Source organism: Mustela nivalis, assembly GCF_964662115.1.
Source record: "Mustela nivalis genome assembly, chromosome: 9".
Taxonomy (NCBI): domain Eukaryota; kingdom Metazoa; phylum Chordata; class Mammalia; order Carnivora; family Mustelidae; genus Mustela; species Mustela nivalis.
This window is the reverse complement of record NC_139028.1, coordinates 32514716-32528389: the sequence shown is the minus strand read 5'-3', so window position 1 is coordinate 32528389 and position 13674 is coordinate 32514716. Positions and strand designations below refer to the sequence as shown.

At 45.5% G+C, this 13674-nt stretch overlaps 1 long non-coding RNA gene across 1 annotated transcript; it reads left to right on the top strand.

Annotated features, from left to right (window-relative positions):
* Window positions 1–4: 4 nt before the first annotated feature.
* Window positions 5–13668, top strand: LOC309840870. The gene is made up of 3 exons (XR_014298832.1): window positions 5–94; window positions 4183–4278; window positions 10457–13668. It is a non-coding gene; the product is annotated as an uncharacterized lncRNA (long non-coding RNA).
* The last annotated feature ends 6 nt before the right edge of the window (window positions 13669–13674 follow it).

Here is a 13674-nt window from a genome sequence, read left to right as displayed (position 1 = left end):
CCTGCCGCCCCCTCGCCCGCTCCCGCCCAGCGCAGAGCCCCGCGCCGCCTCCTCCCCTCGGGGAGAAGGGAAAGAGCAGGCCATGGCCCGGAAGGTGAGTAAAACTCAGCGACCTGCGTGGTGGTGGCCATTAGCATGAACTGTGCCCCGCCCATGTGGGCCCAAGGTGAGTACCGAGGAGCAACGAGAGTGAATCCACCGCTCTCCTCCTCTCCTAGAGGTGACACTTTGCGCCGGGAGACAAGCCTTCCGTCCACCTCCCTGATGCCAGCCATGGTTTCTCTCGCTCTCTCTGGCATTTCTGTGCAGTCTCTACCTTGCTCTATGACTAGGTCTCAATTCTAACCCTCCAAACCTAAACAAAAACCAGAACTGCTCCTTGACCCAGCCTCCCCCTCCAGCCACGACCCTCCTTCCCGGTGCCGTGGCCATGGCCGTTGCTGCCTCTTCCCCTCTGCTGGGATGTGTGTCCAGCTTTCCCTGGCTGGGGGACCAGAGACTCCAGTTGCTCACCAAATGTAATCTTACCGGGCTCCCGGTGTTAATTCTTAGGCTTTGACAATTTGGCTACTAAGACAAATCTGGACCTGATGTGACATCATTACAGTCAGGGACTGTCCCATAGTGAGCTTTGAGGCTCCTTTTATGAGGGCTGTTCTATGCTTAGCTAAAGCATCTGTTTGCAATCGCACCTCAACAGAGGTGGCCTCTAGGATAAATATGACTAAGGGATGAAACCAATAAGACGACCTCTGAGTGGTCCAACCTTAACAATATCCTGATTACAGAAAGGCAAAAGAGCAGTTAATTAGTTAACAACTGGGGGAAGAAGGGTCTTTCACCGGCATCCTTCACCTACTCCCCACATCCCATACTGATGGATCCCATCCTCAAAGGCTCACCTTCCCTGGATTCTGGTCCTACTTTCTGGCCCCTAAAGGTCAAGGTTCCCAAAGTTGTCTCTTGAGCCTTCCTTCCTACACTTTCTTGACATCTCATCTCCTCTAATGGCTTCAGGTAGGTAAATCTGCCTTTCTAATATTGACGTCATGAAGGACTGCCTTTCTGCATTAAAAATAGCTCAGAAACTTCTCCATTTGTGTTCTACCAGTATTACACAGGCAACAAATATAACTGAGCACATGGTATATGCTCAGCAGTGTTGTAGGTGCTGGGAAACAATAAACAAAATAAAAATCTGTGCTTTGCAATCCACAAGCCCCAAACTTCCTTCCCAGGCTTGACCATCTTCCACGCTTTCCTCGGGCTGTAATAGAAGTCTTCTAGACTCAAAATCTTGGAATTATCTTTGACTCGCTATCTTTTTACACCTTGTATCTAATTTGTTCCAAATCTGGCCAAGTCTTTCTCTCCAAGACCTGATAGGGATAGCCCTTTCTTTCCTCCCTCCTTCAAAGACCGCTTGAATAAAAGCCCTCATCACCCTTTTCCTGGATTTGTGTAAGAAGCAAAGGGATCTCCTGTCTCCAGTTTGCTCCCCTCTGATCCCTCCTGCATACAGCGCCATTACCCTTCCTAAGACGCAGCTTTTGTAAAACCCTCCCTGTCTTTTGGATCAAATCCATCCTCCTTAGCATGGCTCGCACAGTGTCACCCATCTTCCTTTGCAACCTCGTTGCTGAGCATTCCTGTTTGGACCCGGTCTCTGCAAGCAGACCTCCCCACATGTGCTCCTCTCCTAATGCTCCTCGTGCACAGAAAAGCCCTTCTCCTTCACACCCGTCTCTGCACATGGGGGCAGAGTCGCTCACGGTAGTTATGAGTGTGTTGTCATTGTTCACAGGGTGTTTTTAGTTTTCTGCCTTGGGCACGGGCTAGGATTGCACTCCCTCTCCTTTGAAGTCAGGTGTGGTCATATGGCCAGCTGTGGACAAGGAATTGTTAAATGAGGAGGTAAACACCACTTCCAGGTAGTAGCGTAAAGAGGGAATACACAGTGCCATGCCCTCTTCCCCAGTGAAGTACGAGTTCAGGTAAGACCTTCACTCACCCGGTGATCCGAAACGGCTGCAGTGAGCAGAGCCTCTTGCTGATTGACGGGCTTTGGCTGCGGAGACTGAATGGGAAGCCAGCTTTGGGGACAGTAGGCTCCTGGTAGTTGAGGGTTGTTCGATATTGCGACAAGCCTAGCCCACCCTAATATATTACCTCCTCCGTGAGGCTTTCCTTCCCTCTAAACCAGGACTGGGTCTCCTTGGACCTTTTTCATGGAATGCATCACCTTTCCTTGGCATTTTTGTCAGTGTCTTACTCACCTTTGAGTCTCTGAGCTCAGATTGCACCAGCACTATTGCTCGGGGCAATTTAATAAATGGGAAATAAGTCTGCCACTGTCCGTAGAACACATTCCAAAGCTACCTAGAAGATTTCCTGCATATCAGGACATGGTCACCAATGGTTTTTTGTAGGTGCTGGGGTTACTAATGATGCAACAGGCTTCAGTTAGTGTGGGTGATTGACAGCAAGCCAGATCCGAGGCGAGAGAAGTGAGACAGCGTGCATGGAGCTAAACTCATCTCTTAGCTCCTGGAGCTAAGAAGTGCCTTGCCCACAGAAGGCCCATGGGGAAGGTACCACTGAACACAATACACATGCAAGGCATTGACTCTGATTCCAGATTACGAGGAGGCCATGCAGACCGAGACCCTTCTCTGTGGTCACTGTCACGTCCATTTACATTAAACCAATCCTCATAAAATTATACTAAGTGAGATAAGTGTTTTTATTCCCAAATTATAAGGAAAGAAAGCCAAGAGCAGGCAACTCACGACCCTGAGACACCCAGAGGATGTAGCCAGGTTCTCACACTCTGAAGGGGTAAATCCAGACTCAAACTCAGTTGGAGACCAGGGTCATTCATCGGTCTCAATGACCAACTCACACAGACTCCATCATCTCCCAGCTCACCCCAGACATTCCCACTCCAAAGCGGCCAGCCATGTCATGGGTCAGTCTTTCTCATACTGACCCCAGGACCCTGTCTGCTGGGGAAGTCAGTTCCATGCCCCTGGGACACCCCCCACCCCCGCCGCCACCTTTCCAATTACCCCCACTGTCCTTGGGGCCAGAGCCACTTAGAGCTTGTACAAGTGTGGACCTGACCACAGGCCAGAAAACAGGTTTCAGCTGATGATACCGTGGGAGACAGTGGGGCCACATCCGGTAGACCCAGCCCAGCCCCAGTTTAAAATCACAGAGCCCTGTTCCGGTCCAAGATGGCAAGCACAGGGGGGGAAGCGCCACTGAAGCAGATTGTGCCAGGCCTGCAGGCCAGTCCCACCCCTGCCAGGAGAAGTTTGCAGACAAGGAGTGTGGGGCATGGGGGAGGTTTGGCATAAACAGGGTAGAGTAGGGTAAACCAGTTATGGAGCCACCATCCGTGAATGTAGCCACATCTTCTGGAACAACGGGGTTGATTGGCACCTACTGCCACCTTGGGTTTCGTGCTGCTGCGGCTCTAGCCATTCCCTGTGGAAGGTGGAAACACACTTTCTAAATACGAGTTTTTAGTAGCCAATGGGTGATTCTGCCTTCTCCCCGCACGACCACTTCACCGCACCCCACTTTTTCTCCTTCTCCTGCAGAAATCCAAATTCATCTGAATTATCACTCTGTGAAACTTTCTTCAGGCGTATTAATCTCTTCTTCCTCAGTTCTCCCAGAAATCTGTACACCAACACCAGAGCTTGCTTTAGGGGCCATTTGGTTGTCTGGGTTCCTGGAAGAGCTCTTTAAATGTTGTTGCAGGACGGAATGCGCAAGGACCTTCCATGAAGCTGATGGGAATGTCAGGGTATCAAGCCCTTGCTCCAGCTTCTGTTCTTGGGTTTCTTTGTGTACAGTTTAAGAATAAGAGTATTGGGGTGCCTGGGTGGCTCAGTGGGTTAATGCCTCTGCCTTCAGCTCAGGTCATGATCTCAGGGTCCTGGGATCGAGACCCGCATCGGGTTCTCTGCTCAGCAGGGAGCCTGCTTCCCCCTCTCTCTCTGCCTGCCTCTCTGCCTACGTATGATGTCTCTCTCTGTATCAAATAAATAAATAAAATCTTAAAAAAAAAAAAAAAGATAAATGGTGATGTTCTAGGAAACCAGGAAGCAACGTGAGACACTCCTTTCCTAGCAGAACAGCAAGTTTTATTTATTTTTTATTTATTTATTTTAGGCAAGCTCTAGGCCTGGTGTGGGACTTGAACTCACGACCCTGAGACAAAGAGTCATATACTCTAACGACTGAGCCACCCAGGCACCGCTTTCTCAAGTATGATTTTTTTTCTTTTTTTGAAGGGAAGATTGCTTCATACATGGTGGTATGTTTCTATCTGGCCAGTTGTCTTATATTTCCAGCTTCATGCTTAGATTCTAAATTCAAAATTCTAAATTCAGGAAACGTGGAGAGTAACGTTTCAGGTTATCATGTCTTGTTTATTTACTGACTGAAGTACTGCTGTAGGGCGAAATTTCCCATCAACTTGGTGGGGGGAGGTGGGTAACATTTGCATTGGAAAGGAAGGATAAAGGCCGGAATCTTTCCCTTTATTTGGCAGTTTTCAAAATAGTTAATTCCCTAACATCTTCTAAAAGGAACAATTGGTGTTTGTTGGCTTGTTTTTGTGTTATTGTGAATTCTTGGATGTTTAAGTATATGTATTATGTTTTGGTTCATTGTCATTTTTATGGTTAGTGATGTTCACATTGTCCTCTCTTTGAGGAGCGGGAGCCTCTTTTTTTTTTTTAAGTCATCTCCTTGCCCAGCACAAGCCCACCATGGGGCCGGAACTCACGACCCTGAGATCAAGACTTAGCTGAGACTGAGAGTCAGACACTTAACCGACTGAGCCACCCAGGTGCCCCGAGTGGGAGCCTCTCTAATTGGCTGGGACTTCTGACTCAATTCTACTCATCTTTGATCATTTATTTGCTTTCTGGTAAGAGTTCCAGAAAGTTCCCTGCACAGACAGGCAATCGGCCATTTCTTCAAGACATCCTACTGTCCTTTTTAGTGAGAAATGGTATTTCAAGACAATCACCGGGGCGCAAGGAATATTTATGACTACTAAGTTGGTCACTGCTTCTGGGGCTTTTGGTGATGGACAAAGCTGGGAGTTTTTTAAAGAGATAAAATACCCCAAAAATCTAATTAAATTTAAAAAAAGAGATAAGGGGTGCCTGGGTGGCTCAGTGGGTTAAAGCCTCTGCCGTCGGCTCAGGTCATGATCCTAGGGTCCTGGGATCGAGCCCCACATCAGGCTCTCTGCTTGGTGGGGAGCCTGCTTCCTCCTCTCTCACTGCCTGCCTCTCTGCCTACTTGTGATCTCTGTCTGTCAAATAAATAAATAAATAATCTTTTTTAAAAAAATAAGTAAATAAAGAGATAAAATGCTCAACAAATTCATCTGGATATTTCCAGTGCAAATTTAGGACCACTAGGTATCAACAGAACTTATTCTTGTGTCTGTATTTTTCCCCCACACTGAGTCCTCGTTCCCATGTCACTTTTTTTTCTTTTGCCCGATCTTCGTTGTTCAATGAAGGTCACAAGTACAATTTTCTCATTAGAGTTCAGTGACTTTGTTTTTAATGGAGTTTTTGTCAACTTGCCAATTTACGAACAACATTATACCCTAACTAATTTGAGAGAAAATAAAAAGAGGCAATTATTAAAAGATTCTTAGCGAGTTCATAGAATCTCTGGGAGAGCCAGAGAGGCAAGAGGAAAGACAGCCAGGAACTAGGCCAGTCACCACACAAGGAAGCCCCCCAACTCCCACTGGGTCCGGGGAGATAGCGTTACAGCTCTGTCCCAGTGAGACTCATCCTGCAGGCCAGTACCCCCCCACACACCCTCTGGTGCCCCAGAGCTGCCTGTCTCTGCTGTTACTTGAGCCAGAGAGTGATGTGTGTCCTTTCTTTGTTCCTTCTTGAATAAGTCTCCTGTGAGTGCATCTCATTGGCAGTCCCGAGTTAGATCTGGGTCCTACCTACAAACCAGCTGAAAAGTTGAGTTCTGTTTCCTGTCTTGGGCAGGCAGGACTTGAAATCCTCCAAATAAAGGAGGGCTGCTCAAAAGATGCCCTGCCGTCTATGAACTACGCAGTTGCAGGTGTTCTGAGCTGGTCGTCTGGAATGTGCCCTCCAAGCCTTTCTGAAAGGCATTTTATTCACCCCAGGCTACTACTTCTGTCTAGACAGCACCATTGAGCACTTTCTTCTGTCTGACTTCCCCTGCCCTATCCTTATTACCCACACATCCAAGTTCACCTCTTCTTCCATCTGGTGTGTGGAGCTATGCCCCAGCCTACTACTCCCTGACCCACACCGCTGCATGGGGCCTCCGTGGGCTTTTTCGAAAAATCAAAGTACCCTGACTCATGTGCTTACATTCTGAGTTTGGTGCTCATGGGTCTACTTAAAGGAACTTGAGTTTTAATCAACTAATGTAAGCATATGTGCATGTGGCTTTAGAGATTCTTGCAAAATATTATCTTCACTGCAATTAAGTAAAATACCAGTACTTCAGGTACAGAACAAGAAAATGTCCACGTTTGACATTTGACATTTCTACTCCCAAGACAAACTCTTCAATGGCCACAATGGCCTGATGGTTACAACAGTTATCATCAATTTAGAAGTTGGTTGAAAGGTTCTAAATCATTGAGATCATGGATTTACATCTACTAATAAAGATACTCCTCACTCTAAGTGTGTTGGGCCTTGAGGTGTTAACAAATATTGTGAGGCCAATGTGATTAATGAGACTTAAAAATTAAATGTCCTGGGTGGCGTAGTTCGTTGGATGCTAACTCTTGACCTCAGCTCTTTTTTTTTTTTTTTTTTAGATTTTATTTATTTATGTGACAGACAGAGATTACAAGTAGGCAGAGAGGCACGCAGAGAGAGAGAGAAGCGGAAGCAGGCTCCCCGCCGAGCAAAGAGCCCAGGACCCTGGCAGAGGCTTTAACCCACTGAGCCACCCAGGCACCCCTCTCAGCTCAGGTCTTGATCTCAGGGTCATGGGCTCAGACCCTGCAATCAATCAATCAGTCAATATCCACTACATGAATACAAGCCACTGCATTCTTTTTAGTGCTTAAAGTCATGCAATACTCAATTTAGTAATTTACAAAATTTCATTAAGGAATGATAAATGTACAGCCTGAGGTTCTTAATTACAGCAAAGACACCACAGAATCACTTTTTCAAAATGGCAGAAATAATACAAAGAAAACAGCAGGCAACACTATAATCCATTCTTCTATCAGTAAATGCTGTTGGAAGATTCACAGACTTGAAGAAACGAGCAAAAAAACAATGTTAGTGTATGGAAGCTTTGGATGGAAGTACAGATGTTTCTATCACAACCCAGTTTATGGCATAGTGTTTACCAGTTGTTTTATTTTATTTTTTTTTTAAAGATTTTATTTATTTGCCAGAGAGAGAGAGCGCACACACAAGCAGGGGGAGAGGGTACAGAGGGAGAAGTAGGTTCCCTGCTGAGCAAGGAACCTGAAGCGGGACTTGATCCCAGGACCCTGGGACTGTGATGGAGCTGAAGGCAGATGCTAAATGACTGAGCCACCCAGACATCCTTTGCCAGTTGTTTTAATCATGAAGTACACAAGTACTGTCTCTTGAGTGGGCCCTATGTCCCGGAGAAGATATATTTTCAAGGTGTGTTTTAGGTTTCAATAACATAATAATACCTGGGGAGCCTGTCTACCTCAAAGAGAAGAGCACGCTACTCTTGATCTCAGGGCTGTGAGTTTAAGCCCTATGTTGGATATAGAGAAAAAAATAAATTTAGAAAGATAGCTCTCGGAGAACCTGGGTGGCTCAGTGGGTTAAGCGTCCAACTCTTGATTTTTACTTAGGTCATGATCTCAGGGCCGTGAGGCTGAGCCCTGCATTGGGCTCCTAGCTGGATGTGGAGTCTGCTTAAGATTCTCTCTCTCCCTCTCCCCATCCCCTCAATCCCTCTCTCTAAAAAAAGAAAAAAAAAAGATAGCTTTTATACTTTAATAATACCTAACATTCACTGAGCACTTGCTCTGCCCTGGGCATTGGTCCATGTTTCAGAGCTTTTCCTGTGGTCACTCACTCTAACCCAATGTGGTAAGCACCATCACTATACCCATTTTTTCCGATGGGGAAACCAAGGCACAGAGCAGTTAGATAACTTTCTCAAAGTCCCCTAGCTAGTAGGTGGCCAAATTACGAGAAGAACCAGCCAGTTTGGACTTCAGAATTCCCACATGTAGCATTATAATTGCCTCTTACATTTTATCTGTGTTTTATGGGAAAAATGGATTATGAAAAATCTCAGAAAATATAATGCTATTGGATTGGCTTCTTTGGTTAGAATAAAGAAATATATCCAGATAAAGTTCTGGAGCTAGCCCACGTGAAAACCTTAAATGCACAGTATGTTATGAAATGTCTTCAATGTAGTTATTTTGATAAAATCAGGAACATTTAAAATATGGAAGCATCTTTGCAATATTTTAAAATAGGATTAGAAGTGACCAAGAAAACATTTTGTCCCACGCAGAGATTCGTCTTGCAACAAAGTACTTAAAAAGTTGTTGAACTTAAAGATGTTGCAGTTTGTTGGTAAGTTTCTAAAGCTAAAAACACCTGTTCCAATTTTTTTCTTTCTTTCTTTCTTTTTTTTTTTTTTTTTTTAAGTAAGCTCTTGGACCATCATGGGGCTTGAACCCATGACCCTGAGACCAAGCATCACATGCCGTTTGACTGAGCCAGCTAGGCACTCCCTGATTTGCTTTTTCTAAAGAAGCTCATGCTATGGAGAAATTTGAGAACAAAAAAATCTAGAGAAATTTCCATCACTAGGTTATTTTTTTGTGGACAGTGATGTCTCCCCTTAAAGACCTATTTGTGTACCTAAACTCGGAAACAGAATTAACAGATCAACGGTGCTATAAGAGGCAGAGTCAAAGGGTGCACTTCTCATTCCAGACTGTATGAGGTGTCTCTCTTGGCTTTTTGCTTTCTTAAACAGCTTTATTGAGGTTAATTGACAATCAACTTCACCCATTGAAAGTGTTCACGCTTGTGCATATATCCAACTTATATACCCATAAAACCATCACAACTGATTAAGAACTCTTGGGCTGTCTGGGTGGCTCCATCGGTCAGGTGTCTGCCTTCAGCTCAGGTCCTAGGTCCTGATCTCTGGGTCCTGGGATCGAGCCTCCCACCAGACTCCCTGCTCAGCAGCGACTCTGCTTTTTCTTCTCCCTCTGCCCCTCTGCTCAGGCTCTCTCTCAAAAATAAATGAAATCTTTAAAGAAGAAAAGAACTCTTTCAGCTTTGATAGCTATTAAATGATGCAACAAATAGACCTTGAGCCAGACTTGTAATTGCTCTACTTCTAAGTGTTAAAACACAATTTAAAAATAAATATGGAGGAGCATAACTCTCCCCTCCTTAACTGTGGGTGGCACATAGTGACGTCCTTCCAACAAGGGAATGGGGGTTGGTGAGAGTATCTTCTCAGAAGAGATACTGACAGAGCCTGCCCCAGCCGGATGAGCAATGTAGTAAGTCATAAGTCATGGGGACGGTATGTACCCTTGACATGGTGTGATGAGCATGGCACTTCGGTGTTCCTCCCCCATAACACAGAACCCTAGGGTCTTACCATGAGAGAAACATCAGACAAACCCCCAGTGGAGGGGTATCCTACAAAATACCTGACCGGCACTCCTCAAAATGGTCAAAATTGTCAAAGATAAGGGAAGTCTGCAATACTGCCATAGTCGAGAGGAGCTTAAAAAGACACACACACACACACACACACACACACACACACACACACACAACTAAACAGGACACGGTATCATGAGACAGAAAAAGGACATCAGTAAAAACTAAGGAAACCTGAATCAACTGTGGACTTTGGTGGCAAGAGAATCAAAGTGATCACTTCGCTTGCACCGAAGCTTGTAATATTTCCTGGACCCAAGAGGCTCTATTAAATAACATTTGGAAAAAATAATTGTCTTTTTTTATGCTTTCCAAGTTTCTGTTTATGACTTTATATATATCTAATTTTAAAATAACTATACATATAGGGCACCCATCAAAAATGTGCTCAGGATGGATGTTGGTGTTCTAACCAACGGTTGTGACCGACTTCAGTATCTTAAGTTCATTTGGACCTGGGTTAATTTACCCAAAGAATTTCTGAAGATGCTCCAAGCCGTGCCTTGTCCATTTCAAGGATCCAGAAACAAGTTATTTGTGAATTGATTATGTCTCTTGTCCCATCCTCTGCACATCTTGGCTTCCCACAGTGGTTTCCCAATAATAACCTCCAATTTTTAAGAAGTTCTAGACATAAGTGTCTCCAGACAGAGTACCCCAAGGCTCTATGCTCTTATTTTATTTTTTTAAGATTTTATTTATTTATTTGACAGAGAGACAGAGAGAGAGCATGAGAGGAGAGAAGATCAGAGGGAGAAGCAGACTCCTTGCTGAGCAGGGAGCCTGATGCGGGACTCGATCCCAGGACTCCAGGATCATGACCTGAGCTGAAGGAGTCGCCCAACCAGCCAAGCCACCCAGGCGCCCAAGATGCTCTTATTTTAGAAGAACCACTTTACCTTTTGTCCCAGAGGAAAGAACCTGCTGCACGTACCACAGACTTGGTTCTGCACTAAAGAGCACTGTGACCTTGTGGTCATGATTCAACTGTGAAATGAGAGATGCCATGAGGGCCTTTCTAGTTCCTTCTGTCCATTTTCTCCATGTCCATCACTTCTAATGAGTGAGGTGAGACAGAAGGTTGCTTGAGAGGGAGCCTCTGGGCTTTCCCCCAATCTGAGAGACTCGTGGCCTCCTAATCAGTGTCTCCCAGTGTAAGGGTATCAGTGTGACAGCAGGTGAAACCAGAGGAGGCCGCCAGGACACCTGCACTGGCTCTGAACTCGACTGCTAGGTTCTGATTTATACCAGAGCAGACAGGGAAATAGGACCAAATTCAGCTAGGAGCTGCTGGCACCGGAGGCCGACAAGGTGGGCAGGGCCACATTCCTCAGAAGGCAGAGCTGAGTCACCAAGGCAGAAACCAGGCTATGAGTAAGTTTCTCTCAGTCCTCAAACAGAAGCCGGGGCCACCAGGGAGCAGAGTGGAGCTGGCCAGGGTGAGGCCGGCTGGACAGTCTGGGCTGGACACACGCCTCATTGCCATGGGCGTCTCCTTTCAAAATGAAAAAAACAGACTCTTTCTAGCTACTCTATCTGGAGATCTGTATCAGTCCAAGATGAGGGAGGTATGCTAGCTCATTGCCAGCACATTTGAGTTTAACCCACCTCTTTGCCGACCCTGTTTGGGCAACGGATGTGTAAAGGGAAACACTGCAATTTCACCTGCCCCAAGCTCCCCGGGGCCCATCGTCAACAGGAGTGATGGCAATGGATCAAAGTCTCACTAGCTAACCTGCCGGATCGGTCCTAGTCGACTGGCACCAGGCTGTGGGGTGACCCCAGGGACCATTGTCCTCCAGGACCAACGCACAGCGAGCGAGAGAATTACTGTTAACAGCGCTGAGCTTGGATCTCTGCTCTATCCCTTAGCAGCCGAAAGACCTCAGCTCTCTCCAAGATAAGAATACCCGCACTATAAAGGTTAAGACAATTAAAGGAGGCTGTGCCTGTAGAGCAGCTAGCAGATGGCAAGCCCAAAAATAAATTAAACTGGTCTGTTCGATCTGGAACCAGATAAGGAATGCTCCGTCTACATTTTCCAGCTGATACTGCAGAAGGTCAAGTGACAATATTTTGGAGATCACTCTGCCAGAAGCTCGCTTTAAGAATTAAAAGTTTCAGGGCGCCTGGGTGGCTCAGTGGGTTAAGCCTCTCTGCCTTTGGCGCAGGTCATGATCTCAGGGTCCTGGGATTGAGCCCCACATCAGGCGCTCTGCTCAGCGGGGAGCCTGCTTCCCCCTCTCTCTCTGCCTGCCTCTTCCTACTTGTGATCTCTGTCAAATAAATAAAATCTTTTAAGTTTTGGGGTGCCTGGGTGGCTCAGTTGGTTGGGTGGCTAACTGCCTTCGGCTCAGGTCATGATCCTGCAGTCCTGGGATCCAGTCCCGCACCCCCCCCCCCTTTACTCAGCAGGGAGTCTGCTGCTCCCTCTGACCTTCCCCCTTCTCATGCTTGCTCTCTCTCTCTCTCTCTCTCTCAAATAAATAAAACCTTTAGGAAAAAAAAAAAGAATTAGAAGTTTCGGTTTTTTTCATGGCTTTCCTGGCAGCAATCTGAGTAGTCAAGGGAGGAGGAAGAGGCAGACAGGGAAGTGCCGATGGTTACAAAGCAGCAACCTGTTCAACGAGTGTGTCCCACGGTGCTTCCTGGCCCCAGGTTTGTAAAATACACGGTCATTATATTTGAGCATCCTAAGCAAGATGCATGCATCATATATGTACACACGAATATTTACAGACATACATGAAATGTTACCTTCACTGCACTATGCATGTAAACCAGCATTATGCACATCTAGGGTGGACTCTAACATTAGCCCCTGAGTTTACTCTCACACATGTAGCCAGACACTAAAAATACTTAAAACACCAATGAAAACCACCCCCAGACACAAAGCTCTGTAGGCAGAGGTCAGAGAAAAATAAAACCCTTCAGTGAGAAAACAGCACCTCCTAGTGGCAGGTCATTAAAGAAACAGAAGTCAAGGCCTGGAAAACACGTCTGAAAATCCAGCCACAAACCCGACTCCTTGTTTCCAGTTTCAAAAAGAAGTCTCATATTAATAAATATCAGTAACCCAAATTCAATTTTGTTGGGCAAAACACTCAGCTAACTTTCCCTCTTACTTTTTAAACTAACCATGATCAAATAAATGATTGCTACAGATTTACAGGAAGTCAATAGTAATTTTTTTTTTTTTTTGGTCAGTAGTAAATTAAAGTGTCATGTGTAAACTCAGACTTGTCTTTGTGAAAAGGGATGTTAAGAGAAATAGTAAACTAAAGCAAGCAGCTCTTCTGAAATTTTACTTACAAAATTCACCAAAAAGGCTGCAAGATAAAAAGCAAAGCAAGCCCTCAGATTATAGACTGAAACTACATGGGAAATTTTGAAGAAAAAAAATCAGAGAAGTCCAACCAAGTTAGCATTTTAGAAAACTTAAAACATGGTGGAGGAAATTAATGGAAATAATAATGAAAGAATAGTTCCCTTGGTTTTCATTTTTTTAATAAAGATTTTTTTTTTTAAGATTTTTATTTATCTATTTGTCAGAAGCACAGACAACTACAGGCAGAACAGGCAGAGCAGGCAGAGGGAGAGGCAGGCTCCCTGCTGAGCAAGGAGCCTGATGGGGGACTTGATCACAGGACCTTGGGATCATGACCTGAGCTGAAGGCAGACATGAAGACATGACTGAGCCACACAGGCATCCCAGTTTTCATAATCTCTACACTCAACTTGGGGTTCACCACACTGACATCAAGAGTCACTCGCTCTACCGACTGAGCCTGCCAGGAGCCCCTCCCTTAGTTTTTATAAATGAAAAAATGGAATTCAAGCCTAAGAGCCAAATTGCTTGAGTGGCCAGATGTCTGTCCCTGTGGCAGAGCTTGGAACCTTCTAGGGAGGGCAGAATGGCTACCGCGAT